The following is a 25,821-nucleotide window of genomic DNA, read 5'->3' as shown; positions in this document are numbered from 1 at the left end:
CAGCGAACTGCGGAACGGAGTCCACATGGAGGCAGCCACCAGCAAAGTCCGGGTGGAATCCGCGGAGCCACCGGCCGTGCGAAACACGGCTGTAGAATCTCCGCAGCCACTGGGGGAAGCGGCCTCGGTGGGGTTGCCGTCACCTACAACAGCGGATCAGGTAGATTCAAATAACACTGGAACTCAGCACAGGTATTCGGGCCAATATTGGAAACGTATCGGCAGATGCCGCTCCTACAAAAGATTAGTGTCAAACCATCCATTTGCAATATTGGGCTGATTACCTGGGCGGCTTGGGTATCTGGCCAGAGTACCACTCGCCTTTTGTCCCTCTGATTTATTACAGAGGTATAGCGCAATAGTGGGCTTTCTGCAGGGTAAGCCGTCCTCTGCACTACAGTATACCATAGCTTCCCGTGTTCACCTGCTTGCCAATAAGAGCGGTGTCCAGGTAGGCCTGAGCCATACGGAGGACGTGTACCATTATTTGAATGGTCTAGACAGGCTGCCACATCTGGATCACGGGGGTCTGGGTAGAAAGGCCTTAACATCTGGAGGATAGGCGCGTTCGATATTCCCCTATCACCGTCGATTCTTCTCAACGCTGGACGGCCTATAGGTGTACTGTGCGATATAATCGAACCTTTTTTCCAACACGGGCAAACGAGCCATCGCCTTTCTCATTGAAGTAATTCAGAAAGTAAGTCCAGCTGGTTTGAGAGATTCGTGTTCTAAGATCACAAATACTTGTATTTGTAATTGTAAATTGCGTAATATCGAAGGATTATAGCCCGTGATCTGGGCTGACAGTATAAATAAATGAAATGAATAAATGATTGCTATACTATTAGAGTTTTGAGTAAATTATTTGAGTTTTGAGTTTTGAGTAAATTATTTGTTTCGTCCAGCTTCTCTGCAACGTCTCTTCAAACTAATTTTTTTCTCCTACAGCGAATCATAGTACCTTGAAGTTGGAGGATGAGTTATAAAGTAAGGTGGGACGATGAGATGACGAAGTTTTTGGTCTATAGGCAGCTCTCAACAGGCCCAAGGCAGATGGAGAGCATTGGGAGTCATATAATCGGACCATATTAGTTTGCAGTGGATGAAATGCAGCTGACAGTGATGATGATGATGATGTGATGAAAGGAAGTTAATAAAAACCTGGAGGGGACACTTAAGCTTGAAGGGCTGGTCTGGCCCAGATAACACGACTATTGCCTAATGTCGGTAAGTCTTTTATAGGCTGGATAGTAAAGATTGGCAGGAAAGGAATAAATATCATTGCGGGCGACCTGAAGTTGGCATTCGTGTTGTCATTAGTTTATTGCGATATCACAGACTAGGGGAGAATGGACACGAAATATACCCCAAGTGCCTTTGGCCATGTGCTTATCCTGCTCTCTCTTATCTTCATCGTTAACAGTATCGCTATCTCCACGATTCCTACAGCAGATGGCGTTGTCGAAAAGAGGCGGCAAACGACACAAAGGAGAGAAGCATCGGGAAAAAATAAAACGTGGCAGCAAGGACGAAGACATCGAGAAGGTGCAGCTGGCTGGCACACTCCCGCAGTCTCCCGCTGACACCGAAGAACACGAGGGCATTGCGGCCACCAACGCCGCCACGACCAACACACTGAAGGAAACCAGCGGAGAGGGCGCCACCGACAAGTGTAAGGGCGAAGCCCCGGAAGCGGCAGTTCCAGAGCGGGCCGCCTTAGGCAGCACGGACGGAGGACAAGAGCAGATGCAGCAGATGTCCAGTCAACCTGTCTCTCCTCAAGGGGAGCCCGGAGAACTGTCAGCATCTCATGCGGACTTGCCGGTGTCCGTCCCCACTGGTCATGGGACCGAGACGCGCACGGTAAATCTTTTGTTTGAATGCATGACGATTTTTTGTTTTTTCATGGGCCGAGACGCGCACGGTAAATCTTTTGTTTGAATGCATGACGATTTTTTGTTTTTTCTTAGAGGGCTGTCGCTGTCCTGGCGGTAGGTCAGGAGTACGTGTATCTGTTTCAAGTAGTCAGGGCACGTCCAGCTCTCGGGAAATAAATTATCCGAATAAGAATAGGGGGGAGCGCAATTTCTCCCGCTATCAACTAGAAGTTTATCTAATGACCTAAGTGTGCGCATATCCTTAGAGAAGAGAATATACTAGATGTAAAGGGTCGATCACACTTTCCGGGAACACGGCTCCGCGTGAAGTCTGTTTTGCCCTCAATGTATATGTAGAAGGTGTGGTGGGTATTTTCTTTCGCTACGCTGAGGTCGACGGGAGCATCAGTGCAGAGAGTCCGCGGCCAGCCAGGTCGGGCTGGCTGTGGCCTTGAGCGATGGCAATGTGGCTAAGAGAATACGAATCTTATTCTTCTCCTAAAGAGAGGCCCCCAAGGAGAGGAGGTGTCGTCTTGACGACTCATGGGACCGCCGAAAAAACCGGGTCGTAGCACCGCTTGAAGCTGTGGAGGTGCACAGTCTCGCGGCCGCGTCCGCAAAGATCGGGGGATTGCGTGAGTGGCTTTAGTTCAGACGTGCGCTCCATTACGTGGTAGGGCTAATGGTATATAGCAAGAAGTTTCTTGGAAAGGCCGAGAGTACTGGATAGTATCTATGGACACCGAGTAACCGCGCAGGAAAGGCGTTCCAAGCTGTCAGTCATCATGGCGATGCTTTTGGCGCCACTGAGTGTCTCTCGTGAGCCACCGTGCGACCGGGTGATTTGCGGGCTGAAATGGCGCAGGAGGAGTGGTGCCGTTAAGGGATTGTGCGAGGTAGTCTAAGCGTCGCCGCTTTCTGGGGACCATATAAAAATCCGCATAGCTACCGAAGAGGTGAGTCAGAGGAGCAACAACGGAAGCGAAGTTGCCCATAAAATGCCAGAAATAGGGGCAGAGGCCTAAGATGCCCCGCAGTTCCTGAGGAGCATCTTAGGCAGCTTAGGATGTATGTACAGGGTCCGTCAAAAGTTCCCAGGCCACATGGTCCGCTTTTCATCGGTATATCCTGGCACATAAGATTCCAATAGAGCTATCGAGGTTTTCAGATGATAGAACGATCCTTCTTCTATTCTCTACAGATATTTTGAGCTTTGAGGGTTTCTCAAGAGCCCGACTATGCTGCTCAAAAGCAAACCCTGTGGCCTTGGAACTTTTGACGGACCCTGTACGTTTCGGAAATGCAGTCGCAGCACGAAGTTTCACTGGATCGGCGCTGACATTCTTATTTGACAAGTGTCCTGAAACTGCCAACTCCAAAATAGCAAACCCGCAGCGGATCCTCGGTGGTAAGGCGCCCGTCTACCGAGCCGGAGTACCCGGGTGTGAACCCGACCGCGGCGGCCGCGTTTCGATGGAGTTGAAACGCAAAAGGTGCCCATGTGCTGTGCGATGTCAGTGCGCGTTAAAGATCCCCAGGTGGTCGAACTTATTCCAGAGGCCTCCACTACGGCACCTCTTTCACTCTTTCTTCTTTCACTCCCACCTTACTCCCTTCCGTTGCGGCGCGGTTCAGGTGTCCGCCGAGATATGTGAGACAGATACTGCGCCATTTCTTTTTCTCAAAAACCAATTTACCAACCAATGTACCAAAGTAGCAAAGCGACAGTTTTAAGGTGAGCTGGAGGCCGGTGTACGTTGGACAAGTCAAGGAATGCTTCAGGCGAGAGGGATGAATCGCAGTCTGGCGATAAGATCACAATGTCGTCTAGGTAACACAGGCATGAGGCAGCACAGGCCACATGCTGTTTTAGGACGATCTGTGGCTACCATGGGCACCTTCCGTTACTCAGAGCGTAAGCCGGGCGAAAAAAAGAGTTCAGCCTATAGTAGGCAGTACAGTAAGGTGGAGCTGATACACGGGTTTTCACCTGATCCAATTTAGGCAGCAGTAATGGACGAAGAAATGGGCTTCGGCAGGGCATGCAACACGAAGGTAAGATGACCGCTTGTCCTTAAGGGTGACGGAGTGGATTCCAAGAGAAGGCAATAGCGCCAGAGGGCGGCAGAAAGTTAGGCGGGCGGATGAGATTAAGAGGCTTGCGTGAATACGGTGGCCACAGTTAGCAAGGAACAGGTTTGTTTGGAGATACATGGGAGAGGCCTTTGCCAGCGGGCGTAGTCAGGCTGGTTATGATGTTGAACCAACGAAGAAACAAACATAACCATCTTTATTGTTCAAAAGCACCATCAGTGAGGCCTGCAGGCTGTTAGAGGGCTGAATAGCACTGCTCTGAGGCCTGTGTCACTTCTGTTCCTCAATAACGTAGTGCTCAGTGGCGAACACAAGACATGGGAACTGGAGCAGTAGAACATGGAAACCGGTGTCATTGTGATGGTGTCTGTAGACGTGCGACTCCAAGCGGGTTGGGGAGTATCGGAGAAGGGTCGAAATCGATCAAGTAACGCGAGAACTTGAGCTCGTTGATTTTTTAGAATCAAGGGCTGCCGATGAAGCGAAGGTAAACGTCTGTAGACGACGTGTCGAGCGCGGCAACAGGTGTAGAGGACATCGAAGTCAACGGGCAAATGAGAACGGGTTTGAGACAACTCGGTGTGGCCAACGTAGGAGGTCAGTTCCCCGTAAGGCGAGGCAAGACGCGACGAAAGAATATGGCAGTGGTATAAAAAGCCCGTCACGAACAAAGTCCCAAAAGATGGGCACAATAACAGAAGCACGCAGGAAGGTAGTTTGTTCGACGACGGTGGCTTTCAGAGAAGCAACGGTTGGCGAGGTATCACCGAGCGCAAATAAATCCAGGTCAGCACAGCACCATCGGTAGCCGCGTTGTGGTGTCCCGACCCGAGACGATGTCATGAGAACAGGAAGGCAAAACGATGAGCTTAACTGTACGCAGAACATCCTGAATAACTGCTCGAGTAATGTACGCTGCTGACGGCGCAATAGGCTGCGTGCTTGCCGGTCTGACATCTTTGAGAGACAGGCTGAATATGCTTCACTTCTTCAACTTTATTTTCCTTAAATACTCCCATTTTGGGGGGTATTACTTAAGAGACGGAGTTAACATAGAAATTATAACCTATAGAAACAGGGGAGAATCGGACGGACGACCTGAGGAACTTAGAGGGGCGAAACACACATGATTGATGGTCGATGAGAGAGCTCTTCTCTTGCAGTTGTCTAGACTCGGACAATGGTTATGATGCTCATAATCTTGATGACCTAGCAGAACGTTCGGCCGTACCGTCCGCGGCAGCTCTCACCGGTTAGATTTCTGTCCGAGGCAGCCACATTTAAAAGGCGTAATGCAGAATATCGGCTCGGCCCTGCTGTCTTCGGTCGCGTTCCAAAAATCTACTTGATAGAACATGAATCGGTGTCCTCCGGTATATAGTGGCAGACTGCAGATGTCTTCCTGAGACATGCCGCGGAATGAATGAATGAATGAATGAATGAATGAATGAATGAATGAATGAATGAATGAATGAATGAATGAATGAATGAATGAAAACCTTTTGCTGTTCAAGAGAAGTCTAAGCGAGCTCGGTGGGTATAGCTCCTAGCCAACGGGCAGTTTTCTTGCGTTAAAATGCATCAACCTTTAATGGCACCTGAAGTAATTGTGGGCACTACATTCGTCGGGATAGTCGGTCAACGCTGGCTAATGAATTCGCTCTCGCAGGGAAAGAATCGCTGGGATCACACTGGGCAGCGGAGATCCGTACCCTCCATTAAGCCCCGGAAGTCATCGACGGGGGACCTGCTGAAGACGATGGCCAATCTCCAGACTATTGTGAGTAAACTGCAGAAGAAGGCACTGCCAGTCAGGCGTGACATGTTCGCCACGTTTCGATAGTGTTAGAATCCTAGGCAGAAGCAAGTATAAAACGCCACGTGAACTCCTGGAGGCCTTTCACATAAAGGAAAAAGCAGATTGCTGCATTAGTGATGCATCGGTTTTTTGTACGCTTCGGAATTCAACCTTTTTGCGGCATTATGATAAGATGTTATTTCTTGGCACGTGTTTGTGATGGTTTTCTTTCTGTAGTGCGCAGATGCGTGAGCCATTTTAAGCTTGAAATCTTTTCGCAGTAAACCAGTTGCGAGTGCAGCGTTAGTCCGCGTTTTTTGCGTGTTCCTTCTACGTGTGTTTGTGTTGCTTCGCTGCAATATGAATCAAGTGAGTAAACTGCACACGCACGATTTCGCCTCTGCAGACTCCTTGGGCATTGGGCGCATGCAGTAAAATAAACAGGAGTCCCAACTTAGGCTGCATGCTAAGCATACAGCAAGGCGTCAGATGCGGGGACAGACTGACGCTACACGAGCGCTCCTTTCATTTCCACGAATTGGTCGGCTACAGAGCGCTTCGTTGATATTTGTGTTGCCAGATGCAACGGAGCTTGAGGGTTCGTTGCTGGTAGATTCTTGGCCTTTGTTATTTGGGATCTAGTTGCTCTTGTCGACTGTGGCGAGGGCTCCTTGTCTCAGGGGATCTCTGTTGCTAAAGCCGTCGTCGCCGCTTCGGCGGGTACGGTTGTTGCGACGAGCATCTTCTCGGATATCTTTAAACTCTCTTCTCTCTGCACATATCAGAGATTGTAGTTCAACTCGAGCCAGTGGACAGGCCCGTGCACTTTGCGTTTTATTCTTTCTTCAGTCGCAACGACAACAGGAGCTTGAGGGAGCTCCCCCAAGCTCTTGCGAGAAATCTGGAAGAGTCGATCGATGATTGTGTCGAAGCAGTGCGGGAGGTATCCTCTGTCCAGGGGTCCTGCTGCAGCGGTCCACTAGTTCTGCACTGGTCATCCACTACTGGGGCGTCTTTGGAGCCGGGGACAGGGGGGGGGCCGACGGGTTGATCTGACACGCCCAGGGGGTATAGTATAAAGAATATTGGTAACAGTGTGGGTATATACTATGATTAAATGTGGGTTGTAGTTTATGTTAGAAGCTGAAATGAGTATATGTTTGGGTTTGTAGCTCTCTCTAGACGACGGCCTCGGCTCGGCTGAGTCGTTTGCTGGGTGGTGGATATCGGTGCCTGCTGTTGGGACGCGGGTCCGCAGTGGCTGACCGGCAGGAGCAATGACGAGGGGACGGGAAATTTAAAGAAAAACATCAAGAAAAATATATTCACATATTTAGATCCTGCAGCAGCGAAATGCACTCTACATGCCAAGAGACATCAAATTGTGGAATGCTCTGAAGAAGGGAGGCGGGAGCTCTTAAATGCAGTCGTGAGCAGATTCCCGCCCTTTTCATCCAATGAGGAAGGAATTTCTTTTCGGGTGCTATCTTTGGAAGCGTCCCGGTAGATTCAGTAAAACGGCGAGTTGGGCTAGTTGGTACATCTTGAGAAAAAAAACAGCGCAGGAACAGGGACACAAGAAAAGACGACGAGGGGACAGGCGCTGGGACGACGGGACAGCGCAGCGCCTGTCCCGTCGTCTGCTTTTCTTGTGTTCCTGTTCCTGCGCTGTTTTTTTCTCCCGGTAGATTATTGGCCCAAACAGGTAGCTGGACAGAACTCTGCTCTTTCTCTCCATTTCTTGCTCTACCCGCTTCTTGCTCTACCGGTGTAATCGCTCTTTGTCAGGCTGGTGATTAATTAGCGCCTATGTGCCGACGCAAGTGTTGCAAGTGAGTTCACAACAGCTTCCAGGTGTTGATGCTGTAGTACACTTGCTTATTGGTTCGGTATTGGCTGCCGTCAGGGAGCCTCGCAGGGAGCCTGTGGCCTCGCAGGCAATGATCGTGCTGACGGTGCAGCAAGAACGGCGCATGGCGACACCTCCTTGGTTCTACCGATACCCTTTTCTCGTAGTGATGGCGCGAGACTTCTCGCTACTAAAGCCTGGCAGACGCAACGCTCTTTGTGGTGTGATCCGCGGCGTCAATACAGACCCCTCTTTCGCATTGACCCCGTTTGTGAATTCCGCATGCCCCGGAATTTAAATAGACGTGACTGTAATTGCCTGCACCGAATTCGTCTGGACGTTGCCTTTTCTAAATTCTATCTTCATAAAATTGGTGTATCAAGTAGCCCTCTGTGCCCGACATGTGGTGTGCGCGAAGATATTGAACACTTGATTTGCCACTGCCAAATCTTTAATACTCATCGCAAGGCACTGTTAGGTGCTTTAGGACTTCGTAAGGACGACCCCGTGCACCTGGAGCATGTCCTTGGACCCTGGACTGATGCAACTTCGGCTGAGCGAGGGACAAAAGCTTTCTTAGTTTTTCTAAGGGACACGGGTTTAGTGGACATACTTTGATAGTCATCTAAGGGACACGGTTTTAGTGGACATACTTTGATAATCATTGTGTGTGTGATAGTGCGTGAGTGTTGAGTATGTTTGATGTCACTTTTTTTTTCACCCTCTTCTTTCATCCTCACCTGGAGTAGCATGCCAGGACCATAACCAGGCAGACCTCTCCATTATCCATTAAAGTCTCTTTCCTTCCTTCCTTCCCGTCAGGGACTGTAGTCGATTTCGGCATCTGGTTGCCGCTTGCGCGGGCGGCAGTATGCACGCTGTTGGGCACGAAGGGACATCATGGCCTTCGTTCCATACGAGTACGACCTTAGATAAGAGGGTGGTGTAGGACCTGAGGATTCTGGCCGTATATGAGAATAGGCCTGCTTGCGCGTCTATGCTGGCGTATGTGGTGCTAATCGCCGCGACTGGTCCTCTTCAAAGATGGTTATGGCTGGGATGAATCCATTAGTTAGCTCTATAAGGGCCTGAGAAAGAAAAGTTCGGTTTAAGTCAAAAACGTGTAGTAATTCCTCGCTAATCGCCCGCATAGAATGTAAATTTTGGTAGCTTGAGAAAGAAAAATGTGATTAACGCATAACTCAAAATAGTTCGTTACTATCATTTATGCATGTCTAAAATTTTAAACATAGCAACCATGCAGAAACTCCGACGCTTACAATAAATCAGCAGCAAAATGCAAAACTTTTTCATCCCTTTCAAATGCAGCAGTACGATCATGGCAATTTGAATGTTTTGTAGGAATATGCGAACATTCGGAACTTTTGAATAGGAAATTGAATATTTTTTTTTCGATTCACCGCGGTAATCGAGTAACAAACCTCAATGTTATTCGATACAAATCGAACTGGGTCTCAAGTGTTCGAATAGGTTTCCAATAATTGGCACTAAGTTCGAATAGCACAGCTCCGCACTCTTGTTCCAAATGTTTGAAAAACGGCCCGCTCAGATGCCGCACAGGGTTCAGCGCCACGTAGCGGTCTATCCGTGTGGCGGCGTTCCAGATTGGGCGACGCAACAGGCTTCAGCCTAGTTTGGCACACTGTGCCCTAATGCCCTACACTCGAACCCATGACTCAATTCTCGTCCTTCTCATCAACTGATATTGGGCACTATTTTGTTCTCTGCCTTCCTCTTTAGTCACCGATGAACTGAAAAGGTACTCAGAATGTCCTGTTGGGGATGAGGACGTTCTGACCATTTGAGGACGTTCTCAGGACGTCTGGCGTTGTCTCGGCGCCAACAAAAGATTATTTTCCTGCGCGTATGATATGACAGCCATAAGGTTAATATACTGCTTTCGTATGGCGTGTTCCCTTGTGAAGATAAGTTGTTTCAGAAGCGCTGAAAATTCTCTCGGACACACGGAGACAGTCTTTGACGAGCGCTACACGCGTACCACTCCAGTGGACTTCGTTTGTAGCTAAATGGAGTCATTTTATCACTGTTGTTCATAATCCATGCGCTACAGTGTACAGTGTCCATCATCGCTACAGTGTCATCACTGCAGTGACGTGCAAAGCTCGCTCGCCTGCCTTCTTTATATATTTTATATTTATTTATTGATGCTGCGATCTTTTACAAGAACTTCGCAGGGTGGCCTACGTGTTGCGCTCGTACATGTCTCTCTTCCTCTCTCCGTCTGAAATTACAGCTTCGAAATGACATACGTACACCAACTAGCCGCGATCGATCAGTCTGGTGGAGATCAGTGTTGCGTTTTAACGCAACAGTGTTAAAGGCCTCTTTGTCCAGACAATCCGGTGCAGGCGTTGTTGGCGAACAATCACGAGCATGGCTGGAAGGCGGTGCCCAGAGAGCAACCTAGGAGGCAGGTGGGCCACCTAGGTCACCTGACTCTGCGACGTCATCACAACCTGCCCACCACATAGTGAGCAAACTGTCCACCGTGGCAGGTGGCAATCAAATCAATGATTGGTCGCTAGGGAAGAGCAACCTGGGCGGCGGAAAGTGGTGGCACCACTGGGCGGTGGTACCACACCTGCCATTCTATCTAGCCTATCCGTATTGCCTTCGTTTTGGAAAGATTATTGTTCGTGCAGCCCTAGGGTTTTTCCGATAGAGTTTCGGTTTTCAGTGTTTTCAGTGTTATCAGAAGGTATCTTCTGATACCTTCTGTTTCTACGAGGAATAGATATACTTCTGCAAGCATAAATGAGAACTATGCACAGTTCTACCGTCGGCATCACTTGTTTTACGCTCAGCAGGGATAGTCACTGCGAGCCGTCTCCAGTGCCATTGACTTCATATGACAAAAATAATAAAATTATGATGACCAAGAGATTGCTGACTCGTTTCAGCAGTCCGAAGAGACGCTGCTTCCATCAGACCCATAAAATAAAGCTATACTAAGGCCAGAGCAGCCTGCTCAAGTGCTCATAGCTGCTGCTTTTTCTGTCTTGTATCCCGGTTCTTGAACCTTGTTCTAACGTGCACATCGAGAACACACACAGCTGGCTGTTTGCTTGGACGACGACGAAGCGTGCAAATCTAACCGCTCAAATTGTACCGCCCTCTTCTGTTGCTACCCGTCTCTCCTTTCGCCAACATTTCTTAAAATGTACCGCGAACTGCAACACAGTCGTGCCAACAAAAGCTGTGTCTTGATAACAGATCCTTCCACGCCGCAGGCATCACGGTCTCCGGAGCGCTCACCCATCCAGAAACCGTCGCGTGGCCCCACTGGGACCACCATCACCGCCTTTTCGGTGTGCGTTGGAACCGGCCTCCTCTTCGGCACCCTAGCCATCCTTTTCGCCATCTCAAGGCAGAGGGCCACCAGCCAAAAATTCTGCCGCACGGAGGACTGCCGTCGCCACGCGGCGCTTCTCACCCAGAACCTTAACTGGAAGCTCGATCCCTGCGAAGACTATGCTGCTTTCGTCTGTTCAGCGTGGGAACCGCCTAAGGCTCACCGTGAACTGGCCAGGTCGACAATGGATGACCTGCGGTTCACCTGGTACGATCGCATCGTGGACACTCTGCAGAGAGGGTCGCTGTCGCTGACCGCTGGCAAAAAATCGCTCTCCATGTATGAGATGTGCGCGAAAAACTTCCGTAAGAACGCTTCGCAGATTGCGTTAATCCGCGACAAGTTAAAGGAGTGCGGTATCAACTGGCCAGGAGCTCCCGAAGAGACGCTGACGCCGTTGGGAATGTTAGTCTCCGTCAGTTACCAGTGGCAGTGGTCTTTCTGGATCACGGTGAACGTGCTGCGCCCGTCGTCATCTGGGAAGCGTCGCGTCTTTGTTAGTCCGGGACTATACCTGCCAATAATCCGGAATCACCACCACCGAGTCTCTAATGCGTACGTCAAGTACTGGGAGCAGTTCCTCATCTTCCTCTATCCTGACAGCGCTACTCGGCCACCACTAACCCAAAACACCGTCGATGAGATGCGCAGAATGGAAGGAGACATTATCGACACCCTGTACAATGTGTCCACATCGACCAGGAAGACGCCAGCCCTCTTCTCCTTCGGAGAGATCAGCTCCCACGTATCAAATGTATCTTCGACCGAGTGGACCCGGAGCTTCCAAGCTGGTCTTTCGCTCCAGACGGAACTAAGTGTCCACGACGACGTTATTGTCGCCGACGTGTCGCTCCTTCAAACAGTGGCGAAAATTCTCGCCAAGTACGACGCAATTCTGCTGAAGAAGCACATAGCGTGGCTTATCGTGCAGTATTTCAGTATTGTTGCCGACTATTCCGCCGCCGTTCGCTATTACGGCAGCCACGAGATTGCTGACCTGTTGCTTCCGGTATACTGTGCACACCACGTGGAAGCCTTCTTCAAGGTTCTCGTTCTCGGGCTCGCCTACTTCACGAGGTTTACTGACCGTGACCGCCATATCATAAACACCGGCTTCAATCGCCTTATCTCGGCTGCCGTGGAGAGGACTCAAAATGCACACTGGACGGACGACCGGAGCAAAGCATTGGTGACGGACAAGCTCTTGGCCGTGAAAAATGCGCTTTGGCCTCCGGCCTCACTCCTCGAGGACGATGTGCTGGAAAACATTTACGCCCTCTTTCCAGAGAAAGAGCCATCCTACGCCCACTACTGGGTCGAAGCACGACAGAAGGCAAGAGGTATGCACAACACGCCGGAATATGACAAGGCTATGCTGCTGCTGGGAAACCACTTCCCGGACTACGCCGACTACGACTACGTCTCTAACGCCGCGAAGCTGGCAGTCGGCATGGCCAATACCACCGCGTACTACCGTCATGGGACCAATGCCATGTTGTACGGTGGCCTCCTCTTCCTCATGGCCATGCAGCTGGTCAAGGCTCTGGACAGTGAAGGAATCAGGTGGGCGGCCAACGGGACCATGGTAGACGGCACCATCCTGTCCAAGTCCACGCTGGCAGCATTCCTCGCTCGCGAACAGTGTCAGCATGAGCCGGGAAACGCGAGCGTGTTCCCCGAAGTGCCCGCCCTGGAGGTCGTCTTCTCCGCCTTCAATAAGTCTCGCTTAGAGTCCGACGGCGGCGATTCGGCACTCGGTGAGAAGCTTCCCGAAGAGCGCGTCTTCTTTATGACCTTGTGTTTCCTGACCTGTGCGAGCGCCGGGGACCGGAACCCCAGCGCGGCAGACCGCAACAAGGTCGTGAGGAATTCTCACTTATTCGCCCAGGCGTACTAAATGTCCGCGAGGGAGCAAGATGAACCCAGAGAAAAAATGTCCCTTTTTTTTAAGCGAGCTAATTAAGTGACTGTTCTGCAATTAACGCTGCTGTAAAATATCTCAGGAATACACGCACTTTATTTTTGTTACATACCTTATCGCTGCATCATCAGCCTGTTGTCTTCATATGCTACTTTTTAGAGTGCAGAAGTTGCTTCGCTGTTAACTTCCTTTCCTGGACGTAATGGGGACTTGTCGAAATCTTTTGTTTGGCTCTTGCTCGGACACGTAACAGAAATCGCAGTGCCGTTTTTTTCGTTGTTTTTGTTTGCTGCACTGTTATGCCTGACTGGCATATACGCGAGTGAGACTGTGTACTGCCTCATACGGTTTGGGCAGCGTGCGCCTTGTTGCTACAGTGAGCCAATGTGCTGGTGGTGAAAGTAACATTGACGGTGGATTGTATTCTGTGCTAGGATAAACTGTAGAACTACGTTAACACTTGCGCTGCTGCAAAACCGTGGGAACAGTTAGTCCTGTTGGAGAGGTTGCTAGTGAAGGGTGGTGCTGCTGTTCTCAAGGCTTTAAAGGCGGTGCGCGTGTCCCCCGCGCAGCTTTAGCGCGCGTTGCAGCGCTCGCATGAAGCCGGGACTGATGCTTAACACCCGTGTAAACCCTTCGCAGCTATAAACTTGTGCTGTTAGTGTTCTCCATCGGATATATCTGCACAGTTTTCAGCGGATCCCCGCATCCAATAATGGGCTGGTGGCTTGCAGGACCAACAGGACAGAGGACAATATGCATTTAGGATACCTTACTATAGTTAAGCCGAAGGCAGTATACGCAGGTGTTCGCAGCCATGACCTTACTATAGTTAAGCCGAAGGCAGTATACGCAGGTGTTCGCAGCCATGAGCAACCTGCCCTGAGCGTAGCAATTCTGCCTACATGCGATGTAATTAAAGTCATGTATATTCCACGCGATACTGCGTGGCTCTCTGCTATTGCAGCGCCTTTGGTTTTTAGAGCGCAGCTCTTAGGCGCCCGTTACTGCTTTTCGCAGCGTCGCCGTCGCCATTGTCCATTGTAATCAGCAGTGGACACCCTCCTCCCCTCCTTAGCAGCCGGTGGGGGGGCGCAGCTGTGCATAGCAACCGTGACGTCACACAGTAACGGTAGGACGAGCGCGCGCGCGTCGGCGGTGGCAGCTACTAGCAGCTGCACCGCCGCTCGTACTATTTTCCGGCGGCTACGCGGAGTGGGCTAACCACATATACAACATTCAGAAACAACACGTCACAACACTACAAACCACCGAAGAGATCCCTGCAGTGGACACCCACCTCCTGCATTTGTGGGAGGCGCGCCGGAGCTTAACTAAACGGTGGAAAAAGCAGAAAACTAATCGCAAATTACGCGACCGCATAGCCAAACTCACAGAGCAGGCTGCAGCGTAGGCTGCCGAACTCTCAGATTCAAATTGGATAGCACGCTGCGACGCCGCAGCTCATCAGATGAGCTCGAAAGGGACGTGGCGTCTCTTTCGCAGTCTAATCGACCCCTCCCAAACGAGAGGGGAGACGCAAAAGCAGCTCCGGCGGGCTCTGCAAGGGTATCTAGGTACGACGGCGCAACTTGCTGACACTCTGTGCGACAGATATCTCTGTCGTACGGAGGACCCGCCTGGGCCTGAGTACATGTACTCTGGCAGGCCTAATGAAACACTCGATGCCCCTTTTGAGTTGCATGACCTTAAGGCGGCCTTAGCAAAAATGCACCGGGGTACGGCTCCGGGACGGGATCACATAACAGTGAACCTGTTGGCGAACCTACCGGACTCAGCCTACCTCCATTTATTAGAATACATCAACCAGATCTGGGACGGGCGTCCACTCCCTCCCAAGTGGAAAACGTCACTTGTGACGTTTATCCCTAAAACAGGTAAGGCCGTGAATACGGACAACCTGAGGCCCATATCACTGACCTCATGTGCGGGCAAGCTTATGGAGACGATGGTTCGGGATCGCCTCTCTCCACACGTGGAGAGTAAGGGCTTCTTTGCAGTCACCATGTTCGGGTTTCGCCCCCCCCCCCCTCCCCCATGTCTGCACGGGATGTCCTTCTCCAGCTGCACAGGGATGTAATACGACCCACAACTATGCAACACAATGATAAAGTCATCCTGGCCCTTGATCTGAAAGGGGCTTTCGACAATGTTAAACACGGAAGCATCCTGGCCAACTTGAGTTCTACCGATTGTGGGGCTAGGTCCTACGCGTATGTAAGAAATTTCTTGACTAATCGCCAGGCCTTTCTTCGGATTGAGGGCGAGGAATACGGCCCTTACATGATGGGAACACGGGGTACCCCTAAGAGAGCGACGTTATCACCGCTCTTGTTCAACATAGCTATGATGCGCCTCCCAAGGCAACTGGCCCGGGTGGAAGGCATTCACCACGCGTTATATGCAGATGACATTACAATTTGGACCACTGAGGGGAGCCTTGGGGACATGGAGGCCCGCCTTCAGCAGGCCGCTTCCATAGTCGATGCGTATGCTATTGACTGGTTGGTTTATGGGGTTTAACGTCCCAAAGCGACTAAGGCTATGAGATACGCGTATGCTATTGACTGTGGGCTCCAATGTGCTCCAGCGAAATCAGAGCTTCTGCATGTCAGAACGAACCCAAAGGATAGGACAGCAATTCACATCTCTCTGTCAGGAGGTCCTATTAGAGAGGTGGAGGAGCTCCGTATTCTGGGCCTTTTCATTCACCACAGACTCAGACCGGACTCCACCATTGTGGAACTCAGGAGAGTAGGCGAACAGGTAGGGCGCATGATCCGCCGCGTTTCCAACAAGCGGGGCGGTCTGCGGGGCAGGGACGCGCTTCGGCTCGTCTATGATTTTGATATCTATTTCCGTCAATGCGGTAGGGGCTCGAACAAAAGTGAAAGATAGTTCACTTGACGAGGTTCAAGCCCCTCTTTACAAGGCATACAACGGTTGCGCAACGTATTTATATATGTAGTGATTAATTTTCCGGACACACTTTACACAAAAAATAATAATAATAAATGTGCAAAGCCACTGCATGAACTGAACCAAAATAACAAAATAAGAATATTGCATTTTCATGTCGGAAGATAGCATAAGCACAATACATATATGAAGAGCAGAAAAAAATACATCATCATTATACAATTCTTAGTGAATCTCTATTATGACGAAAAAAAGTCTTCAACATTGACATGTTAATATTTTCTAAATTGACGTTATGACTGTGCCGATAGTTGAGTAACGATGGAAGGGAATACTCTCTGTATGCCTTCGTGACTAGCCGGATCCTCTACGCTGTGCCATATCTCCGCACTACTAAGCGAGCCCTGGATCTCCCGGTGGCTACCTCTAATGCCAAACTCAAGGCATTGGGGGTGCTAAACTCCTACCAGAAGCTGCGGGAGGCCCACCTCGTGAACCAATACACGCGGCTCATGCAGACGGCCCCTCGGCGCCGCCTGCTAAACCGCTTACACATCCAACACGACTGCACTCCAGAGGAGGCGGAGAGTATCCCAGTACTGTGGCGCCATATGCTCTGGGTCTCCCCGCTCCCCCGCAACATGGACACCGACATGCACGAAAGCAGACGACAAGCGCGGGCTCGGGCTCCTGAGAGACAACACGGCTCCCGACCCGGTGTATATTATGTAGACGTAGCAGGGCCATCGCCCACGGGATTTTACACGGCCGCGGTCGTTCACCAGGAAATGCACGTTGATGGACTCTCTTTTCGAGCCCCGAGTTCAATGCGAGCCGAGGAAGTAGCGATAGCACTTGCTGCCGCCCACGCCAATTCGAGAATCATCATTACGGACTCCCGAAAAGCATGTGATCATTACTTGGCAGGGGAGATCTCCCCCTTAGCTGCTTGCATTATAAGACGGACTGCCACTGATCCAACACCGAAAAGAATCATTTGGGCTCCTGGCCATCAGGGATTACGAGGTAATGAGGCCGCTGACACGGCTGCCCGAGCGCTTATTCACCGGGCTCCTCATCCCAGCTCTTCTGGCTCGGAGACTAACCAGCCGCTGCTGCGATTCAGGGAAATAATAACGCATTATAGCGACAACCACCGCCTTTTCCCGGCCCCTGCAACGGGGCTGAGTAAGACGGAGGAGCGAACTTTAAGGCGCCTGCAGACAGATACTCTACTCTGTCCTGCAATCTTAAAGCATTACGATCCTAACACGGATGGGCGATGCCCGCACTGTGGGGAGACCTGTGATATCTTCCACATGGTGTGGGCATGTACTCAAAATCCCCACCTCCACCCTTCCCCTACCCCTTCCAGAGAGGCATGGGAGACTGCCCTCCTCAACTGCTCCTAGCTTGAGTGAAACGGTCGAGAGACGGGGCATTGTCATGCGGTGTCCCGGACTAGGGACGCCGACCATGTAGCGGGGCCACTCTGTGGCTCCCAAACTCTATTGCAGCAATTAAAAGTTTTCACCACCAGCACCACCAGCAGTTTAGGTTCAGTGAGCCGGTGGCGAACTATATGTGTGTTTAAAAGCCAAGATGCGACTCCCCCGCTGCCACAACTTGATGAAGAAACCAAACAAAGTTCCGAAACGTGGAGTTTTAAGGCGGAAGCCGTTAGTGCCCCATCGTTGTAAGGAGGATTTGTCGACAGAAATGTCACGCTTTTCAATTGGTCGAAAGGCCGTGACGTCACATTGCGCGAATTTCAAACGGGACCAATTGTACTCTGGATAGTAGCCATGCAACGAATTAAGGCATCGTATAGGGATGCTCCAAGTAAGTGCGACTGAGTTTAGTTAATTGCGTAATTAACAGATTAGACTGATTAACGTTTGTAGTCAGAGCAGATAAATAAATAAAACCGAGTAGCAAACTTGTGGAGCTGGAGAATCGAACCAGGGTCTCCGGAGTGCGAGACGAGTACGCTAACCACTCCGCCACGCTATCTCGCTGGTTTGGAATGAACAAAGGCGCGTCTAGTGAATACGGTGTCTTCGTTCACTCCCATCTTCCTCCCTTCTCTTACGGCGAGGTTCAGGTGTCCACCGAGATATGCGAGACAGATACAATTCCTTTCCTCAAAAGCTAATTTACCGAAGAGCAAGCCGTAAAGCCGAACGGTCGCTAGCGTTCTGTGGACTCCCTGGCAGCGTTGCAAGACCCTGTCGCGTTCCACGCGTAGAGGCGAAGCTTAACATCGTAACCACACATCAGTGACACAAGCAGCAACACCGCTCTGAAGGCTTCCGCCTCACCGCACTTTAGGCCAACAAAGTGCCCCCCTGAATTTTTTTTTTTTTATCAGGAAAGGGTCTTCGATGGGCAGGCGCTTAAGCTGTATCTGCAAGTACTTGCTGACCCTAGCCTGCCATTTACTGTCAGTGTCGTCAGTTATCTTTGTTTTGGGTAAATCTTGAACCTATTTTTGTCAGTTGATTGCAAGTCAGCCTTCCTTTACCTCCATTTATCTCTTTTCAAACATGTTTTGAATTTGCTTCCGGGGATATCGCATGTAGGCTGGTGATGCCAGGCTGCGGTTTCCCTAGGCGGATGATTGCTGGTTCGATGCGCGCACGTGATTGTTTCTTGACCGTCTGTTATCGATCTGGACAGTAGCCGTTTTTTCAAGGAAGGGAAAAGGAAGGGAAAACTTTATTTACACTAATGGTTTTTCCTGCGGTTTGGGGGCATCTTCAGAGACGTCTTGGTTCTACCCCCAGGAGCCTTCTGTCGAAGTCGTCCGCCTCTAATCAGTGGTCGGTTGCCCTCAGTCCAGGGCTCCGCTGGCCACTGCCGCCCGTTGAGCTCGCTGCACCAGACCTTGTTGGTCTTCACAGCGGTCGCTGGACAGCAGAGTCTCCCACTGCTCCGCACTCGGGTTTTGTATTTTGGGGACCACGTGTATGTTTTGGCAGGCCCATGGGATGTGATATAGTGTAGGTTTTTCGTCGCACCAGGGACATTTGTCCGTGTATATCGTAGGGTGCATTTTGTTTAGTATATGTAGGTTTGGGAAAGAGCCTGTTTGTAATTGTCTCCAAGTGACAGCTTCCTCTCTGCTGAGAGATTTGTGCGGTGGGGGATATCGCATTCTTCTGCCTCTATAGTTTTGTAGTATGGCCGAATATTCCCTGGGTGCTGGCGCGAGTTCGGCGGTCTCGTCGGATGCTCGGAAAGTAATGTATCCTCGAGCTATCCTGTCGGCCTCTTCGTCCCCTGCCACCCACGTGTGCCCCGGTACCCGCACAATTTTGTGTGGGATCTTGTCGTTTTGTTCTTCCTGGTTTTTAATTCTGTCGCTCGCTGCGAGGAGTATAGGGAGCGCGTGACGACCTATCCTGCCATTCATGTAATTTCGGCAGGCTGTTTGAGAGTCCGTGAGTATTGTTAGTGACCGCCCGGTTCTATAGCCCTCCGCCACCGCTAGAGCAACGGCTACTTCCTCGGACTCTGCGGCTGTGCAGCCTCTGAGAGACGCGCTGGTCATTTCGCGTAAAGACGAATCGACCACCGCCGCTACAGCGATTTTGGTATCTCCTCCTCTCCAAGACGCGTCTGTATACACGGTCGTGGCTTGAGGAGCGTATGTTTTCTCAATGAATTCGGCCCTCGCTTCTCTTCTGCCTCGATGGAGGTTGGGATCCATGTTTTTTGGTATTGGAGCTACCTTGAGGGTCTTGCGAAGCTCTTCGGGGATCGTTGCTGTCCTCGACATTTCTCGCATCTGCTCGCGGTATCCGAGCCTCTGCAGGAGCGCTGTTCCTGTCGTTGTTTGCAACAGCCTGAGTTTTTGCGACTCAAGCTGCGCCTCTCGTAGCTCCTCAAAGGTGTTGTGTAATCCCAGGGCCATGAGTTTTTCTGTAGACGTGTTGCGTGGTAGTCGGAGCGCTGTCTTATACGCTTTGCGTAGCAGGGCATCCGCTTGTTGTATTTCATTTTTGTTGAGGCACTGGTAGGGCAGGCTGTACGTAATTCGACTAACTACTAGGCTTCTGACTAGTTTTAGTGTGTCTTCTTCACGCATGCCATGTCGCCTGTTGGTGATGCGGGTGATCATGCGTGCGACTTGTAGCGTTGTTGCTTTCAGTAGAGTAAAAGTGTGAGTACTGCGCTGGTTGGATTGAACCCACATGCCCAAAATTCTTATTGTTGTCTTTTCGGGTATGGGCGTCCCTTCTAGGTAGACATTGAGTTTTAGGTCCTCGTTGGTTGGGACGGTCCGGTTTTGCTTGCCTCTCCAGACTCTCAGCAGTTCCGATTTCTCGGTCGAGCATGCGAGTCCTCTTTCTGCGAGGTATTACTCTACACAAGAGGCCGCTTGCTGTAGCCTTTCTTCCTTCTCTCCGAGACAGCCCGTGTTTGTCCAGATTGTTATATCGTCAGCATACATTGCATGCGGGATGCCTTCGATGTTCTCTAGTTTTCGAGCTAGGCCTATCATAGCTATGTTGAAGAGTAGGGGTGAGATAACTGACCCTTGGGGTGTTCCCTTGTTTGGAGTGCGAATTTTGTCCGATCGAAGGTCTCCTATGCCGATGGTGGCAGTTCTATCGGACAGGAAGGCTTTGACGAAGCCGTGGATTCTGCGTCCGCAATCCAGGTTGTCTAGGCCCGTAAGGATCGCTTCATGGCTGACGTTATTGAATGCCCCCTTGATGTCCAGGGCCATTATGACATTTTCTCCCGTCCGAGGTACGTTTCGCAGGACATCTTCTTGTATTTGGAGGAGAACGTCCTGCGTCGAGAGCTTCGCTCTGAAGCCGAACATGGTATGTGGTACACAGTCGTTATCTTCCATGTAATTTTGAAGTCTTAAAGTTACAACCCGTTCGTAAAGCTTGCCAAGGCACGACGTGAGTGATATGGGCCTGAGGTTTTCAATTTGTAGCTTTTTAGCAGGTTTAGGTATCATTATTACTTCGGCGTGTTTCCAATCTTCGGGAACCGTCTCCGCCTCCCAATGTTTGTTAAGAAAGCTGACGAGCTCTTGTATGAGGTCGTCGCTCAGGTTGCGGATTAGGGCGTTGTCGATTCTGTCCGCTCCGGCTGCCGTGTTTCTGGTGGTGTTTCTTATGGCCGCGTAAACCTCTTCCACAGTTTTGGGGCGGTCGAGTTTCTCGTTTTCGGCTCCTCGATACGTTCCTTGGTATCGCGGGGGATTGTGATCGCCAAAACATTTTTCTCGTGCCTTCTCCAGTAGGGCGATGTCTGATCCCTCGAAGGAGTGGATGAATAAGAACGGTAAACTGGGCTAGTTGGTAGGAATTCATACTGAAAACTGCGCAAAAAACGAAGACACAGAACGAGAAGGCACAACACGGGCGCAGACTATCAACTGAATTTTTATTCACATGAAGAGGCCTATATACGTATCTTCTACCCACAGTGAGACAAGCACAAAAAACACAACAATCGCGAAAATCAACCCGAAACACAATCACACACTATCCCTTCGCGTGCACCGTGATGCAGCCGTCAATTACACTTCCAAAAAACCGCGCACAAACAAAATCACGACAACTTTAACGGTCACGCTGATATCACGCCAAAGACCCATATCGCCTGCTCGTCTTAAGAAAATTGGCCAAAAAGGTTATCTCCTTGTCAAGCAAGGCCACAGATGGTGATGCCACACAGGAATCCGAGTCTTTCTTGATTAGGTAAGCCTCCACCATCTCCCTGCATACCTGATCGCTATGTTTGAACAAGACGCTGGTCCTGTTCAAATGAGGGTAGCACTTTTCGCAACCCTTGCAATGCATGGCGAGATTGGAGGAAGCCGCTCCCTTCAACGACCTACGATGCTCCGCCATCCGCTCGTTTACACAACGACCCGTCTGGCCGATGTACTTTTTTCCGCACGAGAGCGGCACCTCGTAGACCACTCCAGTGTTACACTCTGTGAACCTAGTTTCCTTCCTGTGCGCTACCAAACAACCAGTTCCAGCACGACTGCCCTCAGACTCTAGCTTTTTACGCACAGCACTGCAAATCCGCGCAAGCTTATTTTTGGCCGTGAAAATCACGTCCACTCCGTACCTCGCCCCCACTTTCTTGAGCCGGTGTGAAATTCCATGGACGTACGGAATTCCCACCACACGTCTCCTGGCACAGGTGGAGAGGCTGAAGGAAGCCGGGTTTCCGGAGCAGTTGTTGGCTCAGATCTCCGAGAGGATCCTGGCCAAGAAGGGAAGTAGTGGTTCCAATAACAAGCAGGACGAGGGACGGAGACGTGTGGTGGGAATTCCGTACGTCCATGGAATTTCACACCGGCTCAAGAAAGTGGGGGCGAGGTACGGAGTGGACGTGATTTTCACGGCCAAAAATAAGCTTGCGCGGATTTGCAGTGCTGTGCGTAAAAAGCTAGAGTCTGAGGGCAGTCGTGCTGGAACTGGTTGTTTGGTAGCGCACAGGAAGGAAACTAGGTTCACAGAGTGTAACACTGGAGTTGTCTACGAGGTGCCGCTCTCGTGCGGAAAAAAGTACATCGGCCAGACGGGTCGTTGTGTAAACGAGCGGATGGCGGAGCATCGTAGGTCGTTGAAGGGAGCGGCTTCCTCCAATCTCGCCATGCATTGCAAGGGTTGCGAAAAGTGCTACCCTCATTTGAACAGGACCAGCGTCTTGTTCAAACATAGCGATCAGGCATGCAGGGAGATGGTGGAGGCTTACCTAATCAAGAAAGACTCGGATTCCTGTGTGGCATCACCATCTGTGGCCTTGCTTGACAAGGAGATAACCTTTTTGGCCAATTTTCTTAAGACGAGCAGGCGATATGGGTCTTTGGCGTGATATCAGCGTGACCGTTAAAGTTGTCGTGATTTTGTTTGTGCGCGGTTTTTTGGAAGTGTAATTGACGGCTGCATCACGGTGCACGCGAAGGGATAGTGCGTGATTGTGTTTCGGGTTGATTTTCGCGATTGTTGTGTTTTTTGTGCTTGTCTCACTGTGGGTAGAAGATACGTATATAGGCCTCTTCATGTGAATAAAAATTCAGTTGATAGTCTGCGCCCGTGTTGTGCCTTCTCGTTCTGTGTCTTCGTTTTTTGCGCAGTTTTCAGTATGAGTGGATGAATCTGTGGATGGCTTTATTGTTTTCTGATTTTATTTTGGTCGGATCGATTAGTGCTCTTAAGAGATTCCAGGTTCTGGCTGTGCCTAGAGTTCCCCTAAGCGAGTCGCTGAGTTGTTCCCAATTTTGTTTCGCGAGTTGCATCGCGTATTCTTCCCCCTTTGCCGTAATTTATGCTATCTTTAGTTTTAGTTTCCTGTTGTGTTTTTGCTTCCGCCATCTTTTGGTGAGACTGCGTCTCGCTTCCCATAGCCTGAGGAGGTGGGCGTCTACTTCGGGCGTTGCTGTCGTTCTCCTTAGACTTTTTGTGCATCGTTGTCGCGTTTCTCTCAGCATGCTGCTCCATTCCTCCAGTGATTGGATACCGCCTTCAGATTTGTTGCAAGCCCCGCGAAACGCGTTCCAGTCAGTGATTTTCGCCTGTCCAATCTGGCGTCTTATGGTGTCGGATGCTATTCGTATCCGGAGGATAAAGTGATCGCTGCCTAGATTTTCCATCATGTTTTCCCACTGTGACTCCCTGCTCTTCCTTACGAAGGTGAGGTCCGGGCTGTGTCTGTGCTCACGCTATTCCCTATTCTCGTGGGGGTCGCAGGATCTGTGATTAGACTGCAGCCAAAGTATTGCGCTACTTCCACTAACGTTCTTCCCTTGATGTCTTGTTTCTGGTATCCCCAACTCCTGTCCATGGCGTTGAAATCTCCTACGATGATGAGCGCATTTTCTTTGGCCAGCTTGTGCGCTCCATAAAATAGTTCGAAGAGTGGCTTTTCTTTGTCTCGGCGGGCTGTACACATTCAGTAAGAACGTGCTGCGTCCCTTTCGCTTCTTCGGAATGAGTTCAACAAGCGCGTGTTCAATGTCGGTGTCGGCGATGGTATCGTGCCTGATGGCGGTAATGGTTTTGCTGACTAGGACGGCCGGTTTACCTTCGTTTTGACTCTCGTAAACCTCGTACCCTTGTAAGGTCGGCTTGATTCCAGTCTCTTGGAGCGCAATTACATCAGGAGGTGTGAGTTGTGTGTTTATATATTGTTTTAAGAGGGCCTGCTTTTTGCGGTAGCCTCTGCAGTTCCATTGCCAAATATCTAAGTGTTCTTGTTCTTGCCGATACGTACTGATCATGTTTACGCGTTACTGCTGTTGCCTTGTTCGTTTGCGAAAGCTGTAAGCGCTGGACGGTTGTACGCCCTTTCCCTAATGTTTTCGGTATGTTTTTGTTTTCTAAAAGCGCTTCTAAGCTCTGAGATCTGCCCTTGGAATTGTACTTGCATCTGTTGCATTTGCGACTGGATTTGCTGCATCATATCCTGCATCATCTGCTGCATCATCTGTTGCATTCGTGTTTCAAGGTCTCCTTCGTTCGATGCCTATGGTTGTCGTTTTGGAAGGGCTCTAGTCGTGTCGAGTTCCCGCTGTTGTTCCTTTAGTGTTTTTGTGAGTTCCTCAACTTTGCGTTCGAGCTCGTTTTGTTTGATTCGAGCGAGTTCTAGCTCGCGTCTGAGCGCATCGCTGTTCGCGTCCTTCGGTTCTGTGACGCGACTGTCTTTGTTGTTTGTGTTGTTTATGTCACTACCCTTTCCTACCGAGTGCGAAGCAGTGGTAGAAGCCCAGCTCACCTTGCTGTCGCTTGTCTGGGAAGGCTTCTTCTTTTTCTTTTTCTCTTGCTTCTCCCCCTCCTGTGGGCCGGCTGGTGGTAGAGGCGGGAAGGAGTTGGACCTCGATCGGCTCCTCGATGTCTCTCCCTCTGAGCTGAGCCATCGCTTGGGTGGTCGCCCGCGTTGGTCGCTCCGTCCTCTTCCTCCTGTGGGTTTTGGCCTCGCTTTTTTCAATCTCTCTCGGCACTCCTTGGATCCGGTCCGGTGTGCCTCGCCACAGATTATGCACTTGGGCGCGCACTCGTGGTCGTCGGGCGGGTTCGAAACTCCGCACAGTCCGCACACAATAATGTTCGGTGTGGGGCACACGTCGGAGCGGTGTCCTTGCTGGAAGCAGACGTAACACACTTGCCTAGTGGGGCGGTACTGGTAGCATGGTACTTCTCCTCCGTAATAAATGACAAACTTCGGCAAGACTGGGCCGTCGAACGTGAGCACTGCCGTCTTAGATTTTCCGAGCATCCTTGCCTGAAGTATGGTGACTCCTTGAGTTCTGACTCGTAAGTGTGCTTTCAGTTCTTCAGGAGGGGTACCTGGGTCTACACCGTGGATCACGCCGCGCAGGACGTCTTCCGGTGCCGCCACGTAAGCGTTTACTTCATAAGTCTTTCCGTCGAATTTGAGACGGGTAATGTGCCGCACTAGCTGAGCCGTTTGCTCGTGGGGGGTGCTAACGATAATGATATTGGATCCGGTGCGAAGCCTTACAAGTAGGTCCTCGTCCTTGCATTGCTGGCCGCACGCCATGACAATGGCGCGCGCTACTTGGTGGGTGGTGAGGGACTTCACCATGAGTCCTTTCTTAGGTCGAATAATGATCTTGTAGTCGCTTCTGGGGAGTGGCGGCATTCTTCGCCTAGGCCTGCTCTGCTCCCTTGATCCATTCTTGTTGCAGCCGGTCACATCAACCGGTAATTTTCCATCGTGAGGTTTGGCGGCTGGGTCGGTTCCCGTGCCTTTGCGTTCTTTTCGCCTTTGAAGTTTTCTCTGGCGCTTGGATTGGGCAAGCTCCCAGCTGGCATCGTTGTTGTACCCGGCTGGCTTCGACGAGGAGTCGGACGGGATCTCGTCCTCACTTCCCAAGTTGGCGTCTCCGAAGTCGTCTTCATCTATCTCTTGGAATTCGTTGAGAAGGACGTTTGGTGATTG

At 50.6% G+C, this 25,821-nt stretch overlaps 1 protein-coding gene and 1 pseudogene across 1 annotated transcript in view; one reads left to right on the top strand and one right to left on the bottom strand.

Moving 5' to 3' along the window:
- The window catches only part of LOC149332843 (uncharacterized), a 97,161-nt gene that overhangs the window by 32,649 nt on the left and 38,691 nt on the right, over nt 1–25,821 (bottom strand). The window lies entirely within an intron of this gene.
- Nucleotides 10,822–12,982, top strand: LOC149332844 (endothelin-converting enzyme 2-like; annotated as a pseudogene).

Source organism: Amblyomma mixtum, chromosome 8, assembly GCF_055824585.1.
Source record: "Amblyomma mixtum isolate Tamu chromosome 8, ASM5582458v1, whole genome shotgun sequence".
In the NCBI taxonomy this organism is placed as follows: domain Eukaryota; kingdom Metazoa; phylum Arthropoda; class Arachnida; order Ixodida; family Ixodidae; genus Amblyomma; species Amblyomma mixtum.
The sequence above is the reverse complement of the archived record's forward strand: the minus strand, read 5'-3'. Positions and strand labels throughout refer to the sequence as shown.